This window comes from Aquila chrysaetos, chromosome 5 (genome assembly GCF_900496995.4).
Source record: "Aquila chrysaetos chrysaetos chromosome 5, bAquChr1.4, whole genome shotgun sequence".
Classification (NCBI taxonomy): Eukaryota; Metazoa; Chordata; class Aves; order Accipitriformes; family Accipitridae; genus Aquila; species Aquila chrysaetos.
In genome coordinates, this window is record NC_044008.1 from 38,711,135 (window position 1) to 38,720,071 (window position 8,937).

Sequence of the window (8,937 nt, forward strand, 5' to 3'; positions counted from 1 at the left end):
GCCGCCCGCCGCGGGAGGGACGCCCGCGAAATGGCAGCTCGGCCCCGCGGGGCCGGGCCCGCCTCCCCCGGGCCACGAGCGCCCTCACAGCCCCCTCAGGCGGCCGCCCACCGGCTCTCACCCCAGGCCGGGAGCGGCTTCACTCAAGCAAGCGCCTCTTTGCTTTTAAATATATCCACAAAACCCTCAAGCTCCCTGCCGAGGGTCGTTCCTTCCCCGGCCCTCGAAATTTAGAGTCCCTCCGCCATGCTCCCTGCCGCCAGAGGGGGCCCTTGGCGAGTCTCAGCAGCTTGATTTTGGGTTTGAGGAGAAGGTTAATGATTCGAAACACGTATTTCACCTCCACCGCTTTCCAGCTGTGTGACTGAACGTGCACGTGCTTTGGATCCACCCTGGGTTTTGGCATCTCTCCTTGGTACCGTGCATTTTTATGAATGACCCTGGGCGTAAATCAGCCCTTGCACAGGCTTCCAGCGGTATTATATACGTCGCAGGTGAAACATTGGTTGGGTTGTACAAAAAAAGGGCTTTATCCCATTGTGGAGCCTCACAGTGAAGTGCTGCAGAGATGCCTTCCACACAGGATTTGGCTTTTGCAAGGAAAAGCTCAACCTCAGATGAACTCTTTCTTTTGCCTCTTCCCTCCCAGCTCTGCATTCCTCAGCAATTCCCAAGTCAAATAAGGACCCTTAAGCCCAGGTCTTACCCATCTAATTGCCAGCACAACCCTACTAGCTCCTATACAGGAACCAGCTCCATCAAATTATTAAAAAACTGCTGTCCCAGCCCTCCTGAGCAAGCAGTGAAGCCGCCAGAAAACTCCAAACTATCAGGAGTGCTGGGAGACAAGCCACAGGCATGGGGAGCAAGCAGGAAATTAAACAATTGCCATGGGAGAATGCACGATAAGGGAGATAGCCCCATCACACTAGCACGAGATGAAAAACCACTTTGCATGAGCAGGACGCAACCATGGAAGGGTCTGGTGAGGAATTTACAGGATTGTCCCTCCCATGAGCAGCATAGAGAGAACCAGGGTCAACAGGAAAAAAGTATTTTGCAGAAAAACCCTCAAGGAACTTGCTGTCAAAGGTTACAAAACCACTAGCAGAAAGCAGGGGAGTGCTGGTGAAAGGAGAAGAGCTGGGAGGACATAGGGGAATTTCAGTGGGAGTGGAGAGGAGGGTCGGAGAGGGATGGAGGAAGGTGCTCACCAGGGTTGAAGGAGCCTGTGAGGTACCAGTGAAGGTTTTGGGGATGCCAAGCAGCAGGAGGGGATCACAATTAGGTTTGGGTCTAAACAGGATTGTGGAAATTTCATGAGACTGATGAAAATTGATAGGGGATCTCAAGTGGGGGAAGGCAGGCAGGGGACTAAGGGTCACCTAGGGATAAGGGAGCGGGGCTCCATCAGGAATGGGGCCAAAGAGAGCCAGATGGTGTTGCCATGAGCTTAACACCTACACAGCACTGCATCCTTCTTCTACGACCCTGTAGAACAACAAAGACCACCCACCCACCTAAGGGAAGGTGAACCAGGAACCAAGGACAGGCACAACATGGGCCAGGCAACAAGCTTACCAGCTGGGTGCAGCCCCACAGCCAGGCAAGCAGAGCGTGGTGCTGGTGGCACCAATGGGGCCCATCAACAGTCCAGGCGTCACCCAGTAAAAGCAAGGCACCAAGATAACTCTAAGATCAATCTGGGAAAGCCTAAGAACAGATACACCTACAGGACAACCCAAGAAAAAAAAGTAGTTGCCCAGACCTCAGCTTAAATAGAGCTCCTGGAGCAATGGGTCATGGGTGGAGGTCCCAGGTGAGGCTGACTGGGGCAACTGAGGACTGTTGGTGCCCTCAGCCTCCCTACAATCCTCACTTGTTCCTTGTTTTCCCTCTGGAGATGTGGCAGGACCCCAGTTCAGCATGACGGCACATGCCAAGCTGCTGCCTCATGATTCTTCTGACTCCAGCATCATTGCTCCAGGGTGTTGGCCCTTCTCTGTCTCCATCCACATCACATGGCAAGAAGGGATGTGGAGGAGAACACCTATGTTTCAACCTGTGTTGGACATCTGGGAAAATGGCCCCTGTCATTCTTTGTGTTCAAGTTTTCTTCCACTTGTCTCAAGGCTGCTGCTGGTCTACACGAAGCCTCCACGGTCTTGAGCAGGGTTTGTTGCCTTTCCCCATGCAAACCTCTGAAGCGCCAACTGTTGCCACCACTTTTCTGACAACATTGATTGATTCCAGTATCTCTGGACTTTTCCTCAAGTAGTTTCACTGTATTAAAATTGCAGAGGAAGAAAAAAAATAAGAGAGTGTGTTGCATCAGGCAATGTCAGCAGCATCGGCAGGGCTGTGCTTCCCAGTGTCTGAGACTGAAATGCGAAAGTGCCCTGGCCTGAAGCGAATCCTTATTTCAGTCTGGGGAGGGTGGCGTGTTCGCCACACTTATGTAAAGCATTGTGATGATAGCTTTCAGTCGAAATATTCAAGCCTTTCTATGGATTCTGTTGTTGTTGCTATTTTAGGAGACCTGATGTCTCCAGGGAATGACTCAGAGAAGTTCATCTGTAGCTGGCCGGCATTAATCTAGACTAACAGTCTGATTCGGGAATGCATCTTTATGCAAGAAAACTGCTTAAGCATGTGCTTAACTTTGGAGCTTGGCTAAAAGAAACTAGTTTACGCACTGTCCTGCATCGGGCACGGAGCAGAAGTAGCCAGAAGAACCAGCTCGTGGTCTCGGAGCATATCTCCGGGGTGATATATCCACCTGGGAAGGTTGGCCTCTTCAGGCTAGTTCAGCAAGGAACAAGCAGGGAGTAAACACAGAGACACAAGGTTCAGAGCCTACCTGTCCTCCCCCACCGCACCTCCGCTCGCCCTAATCCGCGTCACCAGCCCCACAGCAGGGATGTACCAGCTCAGAGGCACTTTGATGTCGGTGCACGGGGCTAAGCTGGGGGCTGAGAACATCGCACTGCCCCGGGCAGGTGAGAGCCTTTGTGGGAGGTACCTGCAAACCCCTCTTGTCACCTCTTTGACTGCAAGAGCTGGAAGCCAGCTTGCTGGCAGACTCTGCAGAAAAGTGCGCTGCACCAGGGCTCTGCTGAATTACTTGCTTACTGCCAATAATGAATTCGGTAGAAATCCAAATTCATTGTTCTGACATAAATTGTTATAAAATCTTGCTGGTGTCACACTTGGGTCTTCCTGGTTTGTTCACCTTCGGGGCATGAAGGTGGCCTTTGGGCTGTCAATGCAGTTCCTTGTTCCACAGCATTTTTTTAAGGTATAAACCCATTTATTATGCTGCCTAATTCCCTGTAACGTTGGCTGCTTCTGCATTTAATCAGGAGGATGATTTGCATACAGATTCCTCTGCTGGTGAGAAGCATATGAGCCAGTGAAAGGGGAATGGAGGAAGCCATTCATGAAAACCTTCACAGAGCATGACTTTTCTGTTTGCTTTGCTCTTTGAGCCAAACACTGTCTAAGCACACTCGCTCCTGAATGAAGCCAGCTCCCAGGTCAGGGGACTGCTGGTGGTCTGGCTGGAAGAGGGCTTTGGAAAACACAGATCATCTTCTGGAAATGCCTGCAACTGCCTGTAGACCTCTGACTTGAATTTTGGTATCTCAGAGGCTTTCTGGGCAAACTTCCTCGCTCCATTTGCTTGTTTACCGCTCCTTTCGTCCTTGGTAAAATAATTATGGTATTTGGATTGCAACTATGTGGGTTGTAGCCATGTGATGTTGACGTGACCTTATTTGTAGTGCTGGTTGGGGTGGAGTAAGGGTCAGCATGTGCTGGGTCTTTGGAGGTGCCGACCTTGCTGTTGCACATCTCCGTATTTCAGGGATGTTATTGCTCAGCGTGGTGTCACGCAGGTGCTGGCAGGGAGCAAGCCTTCTGCACAAGTTGATACTGATGTATCTGCTGTTCCAGCTTGTAGCTGCTCTGTGCAGATGGAGGACATGCTCCACTGGAGGTGGGATGACAAGGACATGTTTCCTCCTTGGGGGTGACATCGCTCTTCTCAGAGCGACTCCCACGAAATTTGCTGTGGACATGGGCACACCAAGCAGCAGCGGCAGGCCTCGCTGTGCTGTGTCTGAGCTGGGGCTTTCTACCAAAACCAAACTGAGTGTCATAGGAGAATGGGTGAGTCTCCCAGCCTCTCGCCGCCAGAGATACCTGTCCCTGAGGGAGTGATGAGGGGGAAAGCAGTGTCCCTTTGAGCCCCAATGCTACGAACTGTGAGCTGGAGAGGCTGAGGTACCAGCACCCATTTCATAGAGCAGAGAGGTGCTCACATTTAAGCACCCAGCAAAAGTCAGGAGAGACGATTGGTGGAGCATTAGCACATGCACAGAGAAGATCCTAAACAAGAGATGACCCTAAAAAGATGTCCAGGGTATTTTTACTAGCCAGATCCTTCACTAACAGCTCAGCTCATTGGAAACATCCATGCTTTCGGGGGCTGAAGCAGACTGGTGTACAGCATGCTGCTTTCAGAGCCACAAGCACGTATCCCAGCACTTTTCGAAGCACAGGATGACTCGTTTTCATATCTCTATATTTCCACCTTGACCACTGCGTGTCACGCTAGATGCTGCCATCGAACGGTTTAGCAGATGCACGTGGTAAATGAATTTCTCAGCACAGATGGAGTTGAGCAGAAGGGACCTCTTCAGATGGGAGAGCACATGCAAGGGGAGCGAGGCCTGGGAGATTCAGAGTAAGCAGGCAGGAGCGGGTCTCGGCGAGTAGAAATATTTCAACAATTATGAACTTAAAAGTGGAGTTTAAGGCAAAAAGCTGGAGGTGAGATGTGTTAATCAGTCTGAAGATTTGGGTTCCTGACTCAAGCTCAGCCTGGTGGTGTTTGCACTATTGATATTATTTGCAAAGCCTTTTTTCCTCTGGATTATCTCCAGCTCGTACAGCTTTGGGGCGGCTGAACAAACAGTAGTGATCCGACAGGCATCTCAGCCCACGCTTGCGGTTGAGGTTGTTAATGGGTGTGCAGGCACCCAAAATCAAACCCAAGGTATCTAGAAATCTCCCAGATTTCCTTTCTCCCAGTGCAGGAGCTCCATGTGTCTCTGGTGATGGAGGAGAAGGGCTTTTTCCGGAGATCCCACCTGGCTCAAGGAGTGGTGGAGCAGGAGGGAGGCTGGGTGAGATGGGAGGCTCACCCCGAATCCATGGGCAAACCTCCTAGTGCAGGAGCCCAGGGGTGGTTGTGGCGTGGGGCACCAGCATTTTTGCAGCATTTTGGTATCGCAAAATGGGGCTTGTCACGGGGAGATGCTGTGAGTTATTGTGGAGGCTGAGTATTTGTGGCTGCCGTCCCTGGCTGCTCTCAATCACGGCTGTGAGGCTGAGCTGGAATCAATCAGAGCCTGTGGATGTGCGGTGACAAACTCCTCATGCACAGAGGCCCTGATCCCATAAATCCCGTAAGCATGTGCTTAACTTCATGGAGCAAGGTGATTGCAACACAATATTTTATTCTTGTCAGCTTCAGCGTTAACAGTTACTAGAATCACTTGGGTAATTAAGCTCTTGCAAGAATAAAATGAAAAAGTGCCAGGTGCCTATGGAGATGTAAATCATTTTTCAGAGTGGGTAGAAGAGCAGTTCTCAGCTTTCTTCGTTAGCTGGGGTCCTAAAATCCCCAGAGGCAGCGCAGATCCCCTCGGGATGAGCTGAAGGCAGCAGCCCTGCTTTTCTCAGGTGCCTTTTGCCAACCATCTACCGGGAGCCGGTGGGTGCTCCGGGCTCCATATGTGACCATTGGGTCAGAAACTTTGTAATGAAAGGAAGACCTTTTGCAAAAGGCGTGGCTAAAATTTCATACCAAAGAGTATTTTTGAGAGCTATTAGTGTTTTAAGTGAGGAGTAACCGGCAGCAAAGTGCTGATCTCCTGCGGGAAAAGATCAGGCCCGGACCATAGGAGGAGAACTGCCTTCCCATGTCTGCGGGATGACGCGAGGAAGATCCCATCACTGTTTATATATGTTTATTACTGGGATTATATGAGAAAGGAAAACGGTTGGGTGCCCAAGGAGGTTTAACTGTGTTTCTGAATGGCTGTGCTCTGTCCTGCTGAAGGATGGCTCTTCCCTTTCGTGTTTGAAGGGCTGTGGGAATCAATGGCTTTAGCTTGGTGCCTAGCAGCTCATCTGGCAGGGCTTTGCGCCGAGGCTCCGGGCTCGGGAGCTCTGCAGCCTCGGCGGGGGCCAGGAGAGGGCAGCGGGGAGGCGCTCGGATACCCGCGGCGGGGATGTCGGGGGACACCCGGGGGATGGCCGGTCCCTGCCCGTGCCCCGGCACCGCCACTGCCAGCCCGGGGCCGGCGGGGTGCTCCCGGTCACCCGGAGGGGAAAAACTCGTTACCAAACACACTGATAACCCCGTCCCGGAGGGGAAGGTCACCTCGGCGAAGGGTTGGACCCGGCTTTGCAGCCAAGCGTAGGCTCTGGGAAGCTGCAAAGCTCTGATAAAGCAAAACCTGGCTGTCTGGTCAACGCCTTTCTTGGCTCCTTGGGGTCCGGTGAGCAGATGTGCTGCCCCATGCCAGGTCATGCCCACTCACTTGTTGGTGAGGAGCTAGACATGTCACCAGCTGGGCAGGACAGTGCTAGCGCAGAGTCCCAGGGGGTGACACACAGTCCCCCTTCGGGAACGAAGCGTAGGGCGAGGACCCGGGGTGACCATCTGAGCCCCCGAGGCTTGACGTGTGAGGTGGGACCGGCCTGGCAAATGTCCAGCTGGTAAGTCCGGAGCTGAACAAAGCTGGCGCTATTTATATTTATGTAGGGCAGGATGATTAATGCCCCGGCCTTTGCCATTCCAAATAAGTAGGGTAATTAGGGAACTGGCTTTATTTACTAGGTAGCTTGGCATGAGGCAACCTGCGTGCCCGGCCCACACCCCCCTGCACCCCTCCTGACTTGGGCAGAGCAGAGCTCGGGGACCGCAGGCTGTCCCTGGCTGCGTGATGGGGACGGCTTTGCACAACGACTGTTTGGGGATGACAGCGGGCAGTTGCGACTGTAGTGAGCTTGCTGGAAGCAGCTGTAATGCTACAAAATAGCTGGAGGTAACTTTGAGGCTGCTTGTCTACCTGAAGATGCAGACTGGTACCCAGCAGTGTTTTGAGAGGCATCTACCCAGGACATCGGACACGTAATCTGCTCGGATACCCAAGGGCACCTGCCTGCGTCACCCTGAGCTTAAACCCCTGTCACTGCAGCCATCATTACGCTTTCTGTGCTCCAGCAGAAAATAAACGCCCTTTTGGAGGTGGCTTCTAATTTTCTGCCTGTTTCACAAGGTATTTGTATTGAAGCAGGAGCAGGAAACAGGATCCCGCTGCGCTGGGTGCTGACCTAACACAAACCGCCACAGTGACTCCCGCCCCAAAGAGCTGATGAAACTTGTCACACCTACGCTGCATACCGCCAGGCTGAGTCTCCCCCGCCCTCCGGGCGCGGGGGGCATCTTCATCTGGGTGGAGCAGGTGAATAATGTCACCACATCAGAACGGCCCCACTTCACCCAGGGAAGAAATGATTCCCCGGGGCGTGAGGAAGTGGAGGATTAGCGCCCTGTCGTAGAGAAGGTGGCCCTGGAGCCCTCCCAGGGCTGCACTGGCTTCTCGCATCTGCAGTGAATAGCAGCAGAGGGGTTGGTAGCAGCTGGCTCTCCTCTGGGCCAGGCTGCAGCCTTGTTTCCAAGCCAACCAGAGTCCCTCGTGCTCCCCAAACGGCTGCAAACAATAAGCCCAGCTCGCCTCCCCTGTACCAGGCCGAGCATGGCTGATACTGGCAGCAGAGCTGCCCTGGCCATGCTGCCATGACGGCAGGGAAAGCTGAGGCGAAGGGTGCTCAACTCCTGCAGCACACTGATGTCCGCCTTGCCCTTCGGTGGCGGCTCGGTGTCCACGCGAGAGGCCCCAGCAGGGACGAGGCCACCTGGGAACAGCACTGGCTCCACGTCCCTGACCTGCTCGGAGCATTCTCCAGTGCCAGGCTCGGCCCCAGCTGTCTGCAGGAGCGAAAAAGGTCTGTCTGTGGTCCGGCGATGAAGTCCCTCATGCGTATTCTTCCCCTCTGCAAAATGCCAAATTAACAGAGAACAAAGGGAATCAAGCCTGGCACTACTGTGAAGACTGGATATTAATATCTCCGCTGACCAGAAGACAGAGCTTGAGTTCAAGGGATGCCACCCGGCATGGCTGGGGTCCCCTCCAGGGATGGTGGGTACACGTTTATCCCACCATTTCACACGGATTTCTGCCTGGAGAGTCTCAGTGCAATTTTATTCTGATTTTGAGGCAGGACAATCTATTTTCCCCTCACATTTCCCTCACATTTCCCTCACAAGTCGCTCCCCACTGGTGCTGCACCACTCTTTATGTAATGGTGGCGCTGAGAGCCTTCCCTCCGTGCTCGGCTGACAAGGCCCCTCAGGAGGGGCTCCGCGCCCCCACCTCCACCACACGACCCCGCCATCCCGCGGCGCCTACACCCGGATCGGTAGCGGGGGAAGCCAGTAAACGCCCCCCCGCCCCCGCCGCACTCAAGATGGCGCCGCGCCGCACTCAAGATGGCGCCGGCGGACAGGGCGGGGTGTGTGTGCGCGTGTGGTGTGTGTGTGTGTGTGTGTGTGTGTGTGTCGGGGGGGGGGGGGTGTGGCACGCACTCAAGATGGCTCCCGGCGCGGCGAACGGGAGATGGCGGCCGCCGCGCAGGCGCGGCGCGCCGCGTCACGCGTCGCGGCGTGACGTGTCGTGCGTGCGCGGCGCGCGGTGACGGAGCGGGTCGGCCGCGTCCCTTTGTTGGCGGCGGCTGAGGCGCGGCGGGGCCGGGGCCGGGGCCAGCGCCGGAGGTGGGGGGGGGGCGGCGGCGGCGGGCGCC

General features: G+C 54.3%; 1 long non-coding RNA gene across 1 annotated transcript; it reads left to right on the top strand.

Annotated features, from left to right (window-relative positions):
* Positions 1-6,537: 6,537 nt before the first annotated feature.
* On the top strand, positions 6,538-7,320 carry LOC115342222. The gene is made up of 2 exons (XR_003923681.2): positions 6,538-6,789; positions 7,149-7,320. It is a non-coding gene; the product is annotated as an uncharacterized LOC115342222 (long non-coding RNA).
* The last annotated feature ends 1,617 nt before the right edge of the window (positions 7,321-8,937 follow it).